Here is a 15439-nt window from a genome sequence, read left to right on the forward strand (position 1 = left end):
GATTTCATAGCAAAAGCTTCCTTGGAAGCCTTAAAAAAGTCCAGGAAGATATATTTCTTTCTGATATATATCTACAGCTAAATACTTCAGAAAAGAATTCAGCATCCTTTAAATAAGCTTAGGAATGTGTCTCTCACCTGGAACTATAAAAAAGGCTTTGAAAGAATTTGGGATATCTCCAGGTAACGATTTCTGGCTTTGACAATGAGTAAAACTGCTTCCTAGCACTGAGCAGAATTGTTCATGGTAAGATGTCTTCCAATGCGAACTTCCAGTTGTGCATGAAATGGTGCACGCTCAGACATACCAAATGCAAATATCTAAATACAAGGAGGTAGCTCATGGTTGATTCTTGCTTTAGACAAACTGTGAAGTAGAGTTACTGCTCTCTGATCCCAATGAGTTTCAGAGAATGTGTTGAAGAATTGAGCTCTTGAGAGACAGAGAGTAGTGCAACATCGATTATTCCTTTAATGGGAGAGGAGTTTTCAGTCCCTTATGGACATCAAGAGAAGAATATAATTTGATTACCTAGAGGACAGCTAACTTGCTAAGTTTATGACCCTTACTGGTTATTTACACCAATTCCTTCCATTTATATGTTACGATTTAGAGCAAGAAAAATATTAGGAGAAAACAGTTCTAAGTAAATAATTTAGCTAATAGCAGTGAAAACGTCTTCAATAATGTGTTAATCAAAAACATTTCAGCTACCTCTAGCATGAATAATATATATTGAGTAGTCATGAAAAGGTTCCTAACACACTGCAGACAAAACTCGGTCAAGTTGCTGTAGGAAGACCCAAAGCAAAAGTCTTTATTCTCCTATGGTTTAAGTTCACAGCTGGCACAAAATTTTAGCAAGACATAATTGAATGGTAAATAAGTTTATGTTGAATCTATGTAGATTTTGTACCCATATTATGTGAATAGAGGAATTTCCATACTTTCTTCCATAGTTTTTCATACTTTTGTAAACACTGAAAAATAGGAAGTTATGTGACTATCTTAAACATAATTGGATAAAGCTCACAATGTTTTTTAAATTTCCAAGAAAAATTAAAAACATGCAGAAGAATTATATTTTGTCAGATATTAGAAGTTTTTATAAGACAATTCAAATACCTTTTATCCTGATAATTTACTGTGCAGCTTATCAGTGAAGCATTTCAATTGGCATACTTTGGAAACAGGAATGAAAAAGAATAGTGAGAACCTTGCCCCATCCTGTCTCCAGCAGATTGTGGATGCTTTTTTTTTCCCTCACACAGACATTATTGTAATGCTTTATACCTGGTACTAAATAGAGATTTAATTTTGGACAAAAGTTAGTGTAAAGACTAATGGTTTAGCATATGCAACAGCAGGAATAGAAGCAGAATGCCATTTTGTGCCTTGGTCTCTGATCTGTCATGATTTGTTTGGCAGACCTGTTTTTATTCGGAAGCTCAGATTTGTTTGCCTGCTTGACCAGGATGCTTCTCTTTGCCACCTGTGCTGTCATCATAATGGCTTTGATGGTGGCATTCTGTGGAATCACTTGGAAACTGGAGATGGTGAAGATATAACAGCCTAACATCAAAAACTCATTGCTGGAAGTTTATGTATATGTACTTTTGGTATATCTGCAGCAGTTTGAGAAAAGCTTTATGTATTCATGTGATTTAGGTTCTACCTGTGTAAGAGAGGTTTTTTTAATTAGGTATCTATTCAGTTTCTCAACATCACACTGTCTGGCCATACCCATCTATATTAGTGACAAAAATTGATGGTATATTATGTATCTTTGCATCTCAAAATCTTCATAATTGCCAGTAAATTTGTATTCTCATCTTTAACAAAATACTTATAAGCGAATAATCACCTCAGAAAAGGATTTGCATTTGTACTGCAAGCTAGGTGGTAAACACAGTATTAGAAGCTAGAAATTGATTTACTCTTCAATCATAGACCATAAAATAAACAAATCCATGATCTTGGGCTTCTCAGCTAGTTAGCAGACTTTGAGCACTATTAGTATCAAAACAATGTAAAGAAGTTTTTCTCTCCCTTATACAATTTTTTTTATGCAGATGATAGCACATTTTCTTGTTTTAGTCAAGGAATTCCTTTTATTTACTGCTTCTATCTATCTTGAGGAAAACGAATCAATATTATGACAAATATTTATGAGGAAAATTGTTTTGACTCAAGTCATTGAGAGTAACAGCAAAAGTACTACGATGTTTCATTTGAAAAGAAGTAGAAAATATTCTGCCCTCTCCTGTCAGAGATATTATTTCATGTAGACAGAAGACTATGCTTAAAAAAAGTTACCTATGATAACAAAATTGCTAAGAAACTCATTTAATACTGTAGATATTTCTGAAACTTAATACTAGATGTTAGTCTGATGGGGAATATCTGCCATTTGGTGTCAAAATGTGCAGTGCAATTGACAGGTAAAGAATCGGATTTTTTGTTGAGGGTTGCCTTCATTGTCTGCAAGCAAGAGTTAAGTAGGGACAAAAATATCCCTGTTTCTGTCAGGTCTGAAAGGCTCATCTAATGCACCAAAATGCAGCAATAAACATGCTCAGTTTGGTCAGCCCTGACCACTAAAAAAGAGTGATCTTGGCCTACTGAACTGTGATGATGGTATCTTAGCTAGGCTGCCAAAAACAAAGAATGGCTAAAACTGAATGTTTGCCAAGAAAAGGAGGCCTGTAGCTGAATGTCTGGTTGAAATCACTCCCAGATATGACATAGCTTTCTTTCATGCCTGACTAATAAGTAATTTACATCAAATTAGGCATCCTTGTATTTGCAAGTGTATGTAATTAGGCTTTGAGGGATTCATCAAATTGTCAAGCTTCTTTATTTCTTCCCTCTGTCCCTCTGCTCTGTGGCCTTTAGTGGTTACTTTTAAAATCTTTCTTTTTATCCTTTACTGCTATCTGGTGGTGTGTGTTGGAAAACACTGTTTAGTGCTTTCTTTTCCTTCTCTTTACTTACTATTAAGGCAAAAGTTAAAGGAACACTTTAAAGCAAAGAACAGCAATTGATTTTGTTTTATATAGGCCTCCACTAAGGCTTACTGTATATTTAAACATTTCTCTGCTTTTAAGGTACAAGCAACCTTTGCTCTAATATATATTTATATTCAAAAACTGATCTGACTTTACTGACATGGAAAATACAGTTCTGAAAACCACCTACCTGTAGCACAACACTCAAAGGAACAAGACCCTTCAGGTGCGCTAGTATGGGAGATTGTTAATTTTATATCCTGCACAGCACTGTTTATTGATATAATTCATATCATACCGGTCACTTTTAGTAAATCAGGAGTTTCCCACCTGCTATTGGAACCATGGTGGGGCTGTATTGGAATATGAATCAACAGGGCTGGACCTGTAAGGAAACCTGGTTTGGCTGGGTGAGTGTGGGGAGAGTGGAACATGGCCCCGTGGGCTCGCTTGAGCCACCTGCTGAAGGGCCTTTGGTGACATTTTCTTGAGTTGAGAGTGCGACTGCCAGAGAGTCTTAACACTCTGCGATGTGTGAAGATTCCTTAACACATCAACGTGTTAAAGGTCCATTTCTTAAATTCTGAGGTGCACTGTGACATTGCTGTCTTCCTAAATGTTAAACATCTGTAGGTAAGCCAAAGCCAGGGGTTCTGGAAAAGTAAATAGGAAGGAGGAGTACAAATCTTAACTGTAACAAAGTTCAGGATGGATACAAGAAATGAAATAGCTGGAAGCAGTGGTTTATCAATTGCTTTTAGTTGTATTTAAGATGGCTACAAGATCTGACAGAAACTTTATTGTTGAAAAGGGACTTTTCTCAAATTTAGTTTTTCATGCTCTACATGTGTTTCCTTTAAAGAAAAAGCACCTTTGCAGAGTACAATCCAGAAACAGACAAAAAACGCCGAGTTCTTTCATTCTTGCCATTTTTAGTGATAAATGCCAAAATTTTCCAATTTCTACTATTTCTTCCCATTCAGATAGTTCTACTACTGGGTTTCCATTCTTTTCTTCGGTATATATAGCATGTATCCTGCTCTTCAGCTTTAGTAACCAACAAAACAATGTAATGCTTGCCATTCTGCTCTTTATTTCCCATATTCTTAATATGCAATCCAAGTTTCTCTTTCCAGTTTTCTGAGTTTCCTCCTCCTTCTGCTTACTTTTTGAAACAGCGTTTGTATGAGACTGTTAAATGAATTTGCCACATCCAAGATGATTGCTGCTAGTCATATGAATTTGTACAACTTTTATTACATTTGATTGGTTTCTCTGAAACTGCTTATTTATTCTGGTTTGTAGGAAAGACTTTCTTGTAAAAATTAGGAAGCCAAATCCAATAGCCTAAATGTGTCCCCATCAGCATTATCCCCTTGTCCTGTCCAGGTAAGATTTATTGACTCTAAAAAAACCCCAAGATGACTAGTAGCTTTCATTGGAATCCTTATGGTTTTGGCAGATATTTTCAGGCTCTTAATTTACAGTAAATAATGCAGAAATTAAAATATTGATTTTTTTTATACACTTGTTAGGCTTGTCTACAAAACTACATATTTCCATTATCTTCAGTGATATTACTGGTTCTGCATTAATTTTGCTTCATATGAGTACTTTCTAGTATTTGTTATTTTAATTAAGGTCACCGTGAACTGAGAGCTGACATGGCCTCAGAAATGCAGAATAGAGTGGTGAGCTTTTATTTGAAAAACAGTATTAAAATCACTGGCCAAAAAAATCTGTTAAGAATAAAGATTTAAAATCCTTAATCACATACAGAGGTGAGCCAAGTGCAAATTTAGTCAAACAATTGTAATAACAAGATTATTCTTGTATAAAACTAAGTCATTTAGCAGAAAGGTGAATGTACTCAATATGTGAAAACCCCATGCAGTTCTAATAAGGTAGTGAATAAATTATAAGCTGTTTTGTTCAGCAGTGGCTAATAGTTAAATTTGCAAATTTTTAAAACCATTGCATGATTACAATACTCACTGATATCAGGCCTAAGTCACAAACCTTTGGGTCTGTTCTCCTTTCTGTGTATAAGTTTGGCCCATTAAAATTATTAATTTGCCTCCTGAATGTATGTAGTTCAGACCAAAATATTCAAATATTAGCGATGCTCTTTACTTCGGTCAGTAAACCTGCTGTGTTACATGTCAATTCTACTGGTTTTTTCCTGAAAAGTAGCTTGGGCTGCTTAAAGTGGTGGAAGCACCCATTCACATCTGTCTGTAAGATGCCTCTGCTGAAGTTTGCTGCCCCTTGCTTGCCAGTTCTAGCAATTTATGCCATAGGTATTGCTTTTGCTCATATTATACTGACTTTGGTCATTTCTTGGCCTGCTTAATACAGGAAACAAGGTGGCCATGCATTGCACCCAGCCTGGTGCTGTTATTGCCATGAGTTAGGTGACCCAGACTGTGTTTGACACACTCTTCCTCCCCCGTTCTGGCCCCAGGAAATGTTCTTGCCCTCAAGCCTTCAGTGTGAACCAAAGGAAGAATATTGGCACTCCCTCTGTACAACTCTCTCCTGGGCTTGATCAAAGCCTTCTTTAGGCATAGAGAAATTATGGGGAACCCTGCCACTAACCCTCAAGAAATCCTAACAGGCCACTGTAGCCTTTGGTCTCACCTCTTGTCACTACATTCTGGAGCAAGCTGATCCATGTGGACACCCCCTCCTATCTAAATGGGAATGAAAACGCATTTGGGCTGCGCAAACATCCTATAAAAAGTAATTGTCATCAAAAGGATTGATGAGTTATGGGAGGTGGGGGGGGATGGAATAGTGGAATAGCACACTTTAAATCAGTCTTGGGAATGGTTTAGAAAGCAAAAGCCAATGTACACAGAGGAAGTCATGCAAACAATAAAACCAAACTGCTGGAAATCGAATGAAAGAATTATGACAGCCAATGCGTATATAGCAGTGGTTAAAGAAATGGTACATCTGATGGTTTTTCTTGTGTCCACAGACATTTGTCAAATTTATAGAAGAAGCTGTCCTATGACTGAAAAATACTGGGAAAGCTATAAAACATAAACTCAAGGTATAAAGCAGTGAGAAGGCATACGTATATAAATGAAAAGAAGATGCATGAGAGGATGTACATAAACCTCACATATTTCCCAAAATACTTCACCTTCCCTGATATCAAGATACTGTTTCTCTTTTGACTTGAAAAGTGATATTCTATGGAATTGGGAATGAGAATAAACAGAGGACAAAGCAAATGTAATTCCTTCCAAACTAACAGCTTCTGAAAAAAGAATATCAGCTTGAAATCCTCCTGTACTGCCACTTTGTCAGAGTCCATAGAAACTCATAAAAAAAAAAGACATGCCTCATAATAATCCCTGTATGTCCTATTGCTGCTATAACTGAAGTGTTGACAAAATATACTGTTTATTGCAGTGATACATGGTGGTGTTGGCCAAATGGCATCAATTATTGGTTCATAATAGCCAAATCCACTGTCTAGTTATGGTCACTGTTTTCTGAATCGCAGGTTCCTAGTAATTTGCATTCTATCAGTATTTTAGGCAATCCACAAAGACCTGAATTGGGCAACATATAATTTTCTTACTGGTTTTGAGCCCGTTACATACTTCATTATGTGTTTTGAAGAATATATGATAGACTTCAGTAGACAGAAACAACATTAACTAAAACAACAAAGCAAACAAAAAACTTCAAAACAAGATAAGGTTGTTTTGCTATGTTTTTTTTGTTTGCCTTTTTATTTTCTAAAATCTGATTACAAGTAAGTACTCTTACAAGATTACAAGCATGTGCTCTTTGTACTTTTATATATTTGCTGACTTTTCAAAACAAAATATAAAAACCTCCCTCAGTGGCAGCTGACATTTTCTGTGGATCATATGATTGTAATTTAGAGTCTTTGTGTTTGTGGTGAATTGAGTAATATATCAAAGCCTTGGCACTTGCTGCCTGTAACAGAGCGGAGCCTTCACCCATCTCTTCCCCTGACATCACACCTTTCCAAGTAAATGGAGAAAAAATACAGCTTCTTCAGCTCCTTGCTATGTTCTTTTTCTGTCCAAAAGCTTGATGCATTCTTTGCAATTAACTTTTTGCTGTTCTAATAATATACTCAGGAGATTTCCTTTGTTCAGGGACTTTTCTGGTTGGGATATTGCCCAAACAAACAGTGTGGGCTGCTGCCTATGTTCCTGGCTTTCAAAACACAGACTGGCCCCATGGCTGTAAACTGGGAACATCTCTGTGCTGGGGAGGGGAAGCTCTATAATAAAACCCACAGTCCTGCTGGGAAAGCTTTTCATTGATAGCAGTTCTATGCATTCCAGGTTAGTAATGATAGAATGCCACGGTTTGTAAAGCAGACAAAATGTTGTGTGCCGAGGTGAGGAAGGGTTTGATCTTTTGGGGAGGGCAGTAGTAATCTCTGCTGCATAGTACTCGTGGGAGGCATAAAGTCCACACAGAGCCTTTTGTACACAAAAACTCCTCCCTCAACCAACCAAACAAATAAAAAGAAACCCATAGGAAAAGGAGAGGGCAGTTTGGGGGAAAAAAAATTGCAATGAGGCAAAGGAAATGATTATTTTATGGAGAAGGATGTTAAAATTCCTCCCAAGTATTAAGATAGATGCTTTTAGTAAAGAGTGAAAACTGAAGCAGGTTTTCTCAGGCCAATATATGGGATTCTCTTCTTGATATCAGTAAAGCGCAAAATTATTAGGAAGTGTCATGAATGAAATGAAGAAAAGATAATATATCAGACTAAATGGAAAGCACAAGTTTTAGACCACTGTAGCAGATGTTATGGATTTGGGATTTAAAGTTAATTGTTGTAAAGGTATATGGGTATGATTGGCATAACAGTTTGTCTTCTTGCTCATATAGTAAAAACTGATTTTCTTGAATTGTCAAAACAACTGAGTAGTTAATAAGTCTATCTTATTTGTTATAATTTAGAAGGAGTAGTAGTGTATCAGAACAACAAATGTTAATATCTCAATTTTATGAACAGTAAGTGTTTAGTTAAGTCCAGTGATTTTACTACTACACAATAACTTTGAGAAATGGCATTAAGTACAGGCACATATTTGTTTTCTAGAACATGCTGTGACTGCAGATTACTATATAATAAAAGTTTTTATTCTTTCAATACAAATAGATTGTAAATAGGGAAACTGAGGAGAAAAAAGTGGATAGGTTGGAAAGGTGGTATACACAACATTGGAACAATACTATTGAAATTATTATTTTTTTTGCCACAGTTGGAAAGATATTTCCCCTTAAAAGAAGTCTACACTTGCAGCAGTGTTACAGAGTATCCTCTATGAGATTGTAAGTCTCACAGAAGTTGGAAAAAATGACAGTACAGTAATAAGTGTGAGCAATTCTTTAATTTAAAAAAAATAGTAATTTAAAGATAAGAATTTTTATTAATCTATAATAAATATTGTTGGTGGATCTGTGTCCAGCTCCCAAAATTATGTGAAAAGGTCTATGAGAAACGGACAGCAAATTTACCAGAAAAGGTAAATTCTAGTTTTTAACAAAAAATTATAAATGGCAATTCGATTATACATTAAAATTCTAGCCAAATAATAATCTGGAGGGCTTTTCTTTCATAATAAACACTTATTTGTAGAATGTGCTGCCTAAACTCCTCCTGACTGCCAGTAGATGGTGACAGTGATCTTTAAACAGTGTGGACGTGATCAGCTATGCTGAAAGTGGCTTAGCAGACTGGTATTTACAGTCTGGAAGCAATAATACTCACCAGCTCTGTAAAGCTGGGGTGACATGTGACCATTTTCTGTTTCAAAATAATTTTAGAGCCATTACTTATTAAAGACCTAAAATCCTGTTCTACCTCACCCTCTTTCTGGAGTTTAAGGCTCACTGAAGGCTTCTGATTTACCCATGGATTTAATAGGAAACAAAATAGGTTATCCAATTCCCTCTCTTAGGGAAATGTGATTGAATGCATGCCCATCCCCTTAAGTTACCTCAGCTCCAAAGCCTCCTTTCTACATTAGGGCTGAATCCATTCCTGTTTGGTCCTATTTACTTATCCAGAAGTATTAACATGTAACTCTTTCTTATCAGATGTCTCTGAGTCTTGCAGCGCTTACTTTGCTTAGCCAAAGAACAAGTTATCAATATTCTTCAATGCAGTAGGCCCTTAAAATTTAAATTAAAGACATGATGAATTTAAACTGAAAGTCTTGTCAAAATAACTGACAGCAAGATATGTCTCAGGTTTGCTCAATTTGCAGATTAGTATGTGTAGAAATTTAAAACCGAGAGTCAGCCAATAAATAACTATCTGATAAAGATGACTTGATGACAATGGCTTTTGGAATTGGCTACCTTCTACTATCAGTTATAACATTTTGTTTGTTTCTGATTATATGTTGAAAGTTTATTTTCCCTAGGGTAAAGTGCCCCATTCCTTTATGTATCTTAAAATCTAGACTGACTGTTATCCCTTAACAAATCTGCTCGAATTCCACCTCATGAGAAAACGAATATATCTGGCAGCATTTCAGTATGGTGACTCCAGTAGTTTAGGCTGGAAGAAAAGTCCCATTTACAACCCAATTATCCTGCTTTGTGTGCTTTGGGTATGTTGTGGAGAAGTGTCTTAGTACTTGAACTTCACTCCTTTGGGACAAAACTAAATTAGAGATGCTTTCCAGGAGTGTGCTCAATGCACAGCAACCTTCAGTGGGCGTTTGGTCCCCTGAGCCAGAGTGGAGCTGGTTGGAACAAGTTAGAAAATGTGTGAAGTATGGGTAGTAAGGTCTCAACCCATTTATTCAGAGTTGCTGGTCTCTTATTTGTCTATGCTTATGGCTAAAACACATGATCTTATAGTATAAAAATTGGAAGGTTTTTTTGCCTAATCATAAATTCTTAGGTTTGGTGGGCTTTGGGGGTTTTATTTGGGTAGTAGCAGTAACGCAGAATCCCTAAATTTGCTACGTAATGCAAGAGGAGCTGTGGGGGCACAATTATAATCTCAATGGTTAAATAAAAGTGTTCCCAATATTTGGGATTGGGTTTATTACCCAATAAACCATACATTCCAAGGTATAGTTAGGAACTGGAGAGAGTGGGGTACTATAGTCATAAAGTCACTTCTTTGAATTATGAATGCTATTAAAAGAAGACCAGATGTCCCACTGAGCCAATTTTGCTCCCAGTATTTTTCCTGTAGGTACTATAAGTAGTAATTATTCTGGCTTCAAAATAATGAAGTCAGCTTAGAAGGGGCAAGTTTTCAATAAGCATGCCAAAAATGACCTCTTTTGTAAGTGCTGTTTCTTGGAGTTAGCTGTGGAAGTATTATACATTGTTTATTTCTCTGTAATTTCAGCTAACTAACTAGTTTGTCAAGATTATTGACCCATGAGAAAACAGCTCTCATTATAGAAATGGAACTACAGTACAAACTTTAGATAATTTGATGTGAACACTCTTCATAATTCATTATACTGAAAATTATTTATGCCAATAAATATGTTGATATGTCCCTACTTTGTTTATCAAGTCTGGCTCTGCAGTGCTGGTGGGAGTTTTCAAGTAAATATTTCACAGTGCGAAACAAGGAATGGGCCAAACTAACAAACACCTTCCCATTTTTAAGATAATATATACAGGTTTTCAGTTCACTTTACAAAACATGATGAAATTTAATAACTTAGTGGTTTTTTGAAGGCATCTGAATTGAAAAATCTGAGTTGCTATGTATAAGTACTTGGTTTCTACCATCTACATGTTAATATTTCTGCACTGGTCCATTATTGTCACACTGCATGTGTTTTCATAAATTCTCATGATTTTCCAATACAAGATTTAATTTCTGCTCTTCACTTTCAGTCAACTGTTGCATTTACTCAGAACTAAATTTTCTCTGAGTAAGTTAGCATAAGGCTCTGCAAGTTAGCACTCCTTTATTTGTTTAACATCTATATTTGCTAAGCAGAATGTTTCCAACAGGGAAGCCTACAGGATTTCCTAGAAACACCAGTAATTTGAATAATCAGATAAAGAAACAAAATATATAATAGATACTTTTTTTGCCTGAAAATGCATCATGGTTTGCTCCTATTGATGCAGAAAGACAATTGTCATTTCTTTTATACAGTGCTGGAAAAGCTGATTATATGGCCATGGATGGTGCTGTTGATGGATGTTTTGCACTGTATGCACTTCTCTTGCTGTTAGAAAAATGTTTTACTGGAACCATGAAGTCTGAGAACTGAAGTTATTTGTTTTAATAAGAGAAGATTGTATGAACTTTGTGATCATAGAAACCATTAACAATAAAAGACAGGCATATTTTACTTAAAAATAACAATGAAGCACCCAACAACCACCCTGAAACTTTTCCTGTTAATTTTATTTATCATACCTTATGGAGTTTATTTCTCTCTAGACATCCACTATTTATTATTTAAGAGATGTTTTTAAAAGACATTAAAGTAAGAGACAAATTTAACGCTGGAAAAAGGAATTGACATCCTATTAATCTATGGTAGGAATTGCAGAGACTAATTATTCAGAATGGTGCTGAACAAGTGAGAAATAATGCTACCCATGTATATTACATTTGAAGTATTGCCTGCTCCAGCTGCTTAGGAAGAATTAGTAAATCAACCTCTGCCAGGTAGCAATTAGAATTTTTTTGCCAATGAGACTTATATACTTAAGTTTTCCTCCAACATCATGCTTAATTTCCTGAAAATAGAAGATTCTAACATAAATATGACATAAACATTTTTACATGACTCAAATGAATTTCAACACAGGGACAAAAAACTGTGAGGAAAGATTCATAAACTTTACTAAGTCCTTTCAGAAATATATTAAATCTCAAAGATGTGATTGCAGACAACAATTCTGAAGTTCAGTAGGATGAGAGAGAAAAAAATTAACCTCATGTATTCTGGCATGTTATGTTGGCATGTAAGATACAGCAGTAGTCCAGCCTTGCGACTCATATGCGGCAATTCAACACTAATGTTGGTCAGTTGTCTTGGAATAATTATTAATGGCTTATATTGCCAGTAAGTTGAGTTGCACAGCATTTCATTTCATGTTCTACACTGAGCTGCATAATATATGGTCCATTTATAAAATGAGTTTTACCCACAAGAAAATTGTGCAGGCTGATATATAAAACATTTTCAGGTCGTTCTGCCTAGGACATTACATGCATATGTGATACATGAAGAAATTTCTAGTGTATGAGGAGATATAACAGAAAGAGGTAACATAAAAATAACATAATGGATTATTGCACAGACTCAGAGAAATAAAGAGAATGATTATCTCTTGAATGTTGCAAATTATGCCGCCATCTTTTGAAAACTGTGCTGTATTTGTAGAACACATTCCAAGAAGGGAATTATTATCATGTTGCCTAATGAGTCTTCACCAGACCAGGGGTGAAATTTAGAGCAATAGACCTTATTTTATGGTTTGTTGATCCAGACAGACTGAAATTACAGATTGAACAATAACTAAACAAAAATCCTAGTAGGAAAGAGACCTGCTAACTTTGCATCTAGAATTGTTGCTTTTGACATGCAAGAAAATAAAAGAACTCCCCTTAAATCTTTGTGGAATACCACAAAGGATTGCAGTAGCCAGCAGCAGGTGAATGTGGTTTCTCTACTATTGGGATCAGAAATAGATGTACACCTGATCTAGATGTTTTTACCTTGCTGGTGGGTGAAAAATAAAAGGACAAGAATAATAGGGGATGTACTTTTTTAAACAAGTGAGACAAGAATACCTGCATGCAAAGTACTGGTCTTATCATCAATACCACAGCTGCAGAAATTTATGTAACTTTAAGATTTATCAGTTCCCTCATCTTATTCTCTTTGCAATAGCCCAGGAGAGTGAATTCACACTAAAATGTGTCCATTTTAGTTAAGGCAATACAGCTGTCCTCTGCATTTGCTGATCTTGCTAAGTACAAGGTAGAAGGTCACATTTGGTTTTGGGGATGGAATATCCATACGGATCTGTAATGCAGTTGCATTACAATTAGGAGTGTACTGCAAAACAGTGCTAAGTGGAGACATATCTCCTAAATATGATGCTGCCAGACAGGAAGTAGATCTAAGTATGGTTCAGATTCAAGTCTGTGCAAGTATCACATCTGACAGATTCACCTCCAAAAGATCCTCAGCATTCCTAACCCTGCACTCTCAGTCTACCTATACTCCTCTGGGTCACTTGTCCCCATTTCTACCTCCTGTACTCTTCATTTTTGTATGAACTTTTTTATCAAGAGCTACTTGTTCATCCATACAGGTCTTCTGTCACCTTTCCTTGATTTCCTGCTCATAGGGATGGACTTATTCTTGAGCTTGGAGGAGGCCATCCTTGAAAACCAGCTAAGTCTCCTGATCCCCTATCTTTAAGACAGTCCCCTATGGGATTCTTTCCAACAGGATCATGAATAGGTCAAAACTTTCTTTTCTGAAATCCAGAGTAATGATCTTGCTGTTTGACTTATTTCTTCCTCTCAGGACTCTGATCTTCGTTATCTCGTTATTACCGCAGGCCTGACTACTCCCAAACCTTACATTCCCAACCAGTCCTTTCTTGTTAATCAGCATGGAGTCTAGCAGAGCACCTCCCCATATAGTGTGTATTACTTGTGGCAGGAGCCTTGTGCCCTTGCCTGTATCTGTTGTGTTGTCTCTCTAGATGATAGTGGTGGCCCAAGTCCCACATGAGGGAAAGCACCTTTGAGCATTAGACTTCTTCCAATTGTTTAAAAAGGCCTCATCTAATTCTTTATCCTGTTCAGAGAGCCTGTAGCAGACACCCACCACAATGTTGTCCGTGTGTCCCTGCCAATCCTGAACCATTAGCTCTTAGCCAGCTCATGGTTTCAGCTTGCTGTTCTTTATGATTGTTGCCTTCATCATTTAAAATCATACTCTTACTTGCTTGATCAGATTTTCTGGGACTTCTTTATGATAACTGTGATTCTTGAGGAACTAAGAGCAGGTAATTGCTACAATTAACTTATTTCCAGCTCTTCTTCGAGGCAAAAAAATAGTAGAAGTAGCAATCAATTTTCTTTTACTCTTTTGATGTAGTGCCACCAAGAGTTCAGTAATGTGACACAAAATCTTGTACTTGTTAAACTTCTTTTTTTTTTTTTTTTGTGGAAATATGTTTCATATCCCTTAATTTTTTGTTATTGGGATCTTGTTGGAATTTGCAATATATATTACACAAACCTTGTTTGGGCAGCTGCCATTTACGTATTCTATACGAGGAAGCAATCAATATGTCGTGCTAGACACTCTCTTCTTCTCTGTCTGCAGAACACGCTTGAAAAATGTTCTAATATATAAGTAGCTACTGTGCCTAAAAGCTTTTTAAAAGCCATATAAAACTACTTGAGACAGAAGTAATGGTCCTTCCCTCATGAAAAGTGAGAACAGAATGTGCAGTCAACAGCAATACAGTAAAAACAGGGGAAAAAGAACTTTACTAGATTAATTTATCATACTGTCAATCACATTGTATTACCTGAGTTTTCAGGAAATGAGTGTCCCTAAAGGCTTTTAGTTATTAATCAAGAATATTTCTAAGTTTTTCAATATTCTGTTTAATAAACATGTAAGAAAAGTCAGCTATCTTGTGATGTCATTTAATTATAAACATAACCCTAATCAAGAAATGTAGTGATTCTGTCCTAAATAGGCACAAGCTGTACAGAGCCATTCTTCTGCTTCTATAAGTCTCCTTTTTCAACTGGTAACTGCTGAGAGAAAGTAAAATGTCAACATGCTAGCTATTCAGAAAAGAAATTGCTATTATTTTTCAGTAAGACAATGTTATTTTGTAGTGAGCTGAGGTATTTTTGCTATAATGGGGTGTACCTTGCTTTTATTTTTCTTCTTTTGTTAGGAAAAACCATTATGAAAAGGTGCTGAGAGATCTGGTGAGGGAAGTGTTTGTGTATAAACACAGAACAGAACTGAGACAATGCAGCAATACGATATTCTGAAAACATCTGGGTTTTGGATTATTAGACAGCCACTTGGAATTTGAACCTTTTACATCTTTCCTTTTTCAGAGTATGTATGGAGGAATAAACTTTCAGTGACATTCCTGACTCTAATGAGAGTTATTAATATGGCCACACTCCTCAAGTCTGCTACTTGAGCATGAAAGTAGAAGTAACTGGCTTAGCTATGCATCTAAAACGAGTAATGAACTGTATAATAGCTCAGGTTAAGGTTTGACTTACATAAGCAAGAAGAGAAATTTGAATTGAGGGGAAAAAACTTGGCTTGTATTTATTCTTCTCCAATACAATTTTTAAATGTCTCTTAAAGCAGAATGCATCATTGGGCTAATCTGTAAGTCTGAAATTACAGAGGACC

The sequence above is a fragment of the Ammospiza caudacuta genome, chromosome 4 (assembly GCF_027887145.1).
Source record: "Ammospiza caudacuta isolate bAmmCau1 chromosome 4, bAmmCau1.pri, whole genome shotgun sequence".
Taxonomy (NCBI): Eukaryota; Metazoa; Chordata; class Aves; order Passeriformes; family Passerellidae; genus Ammospiza; species Ammospiza caudacuta.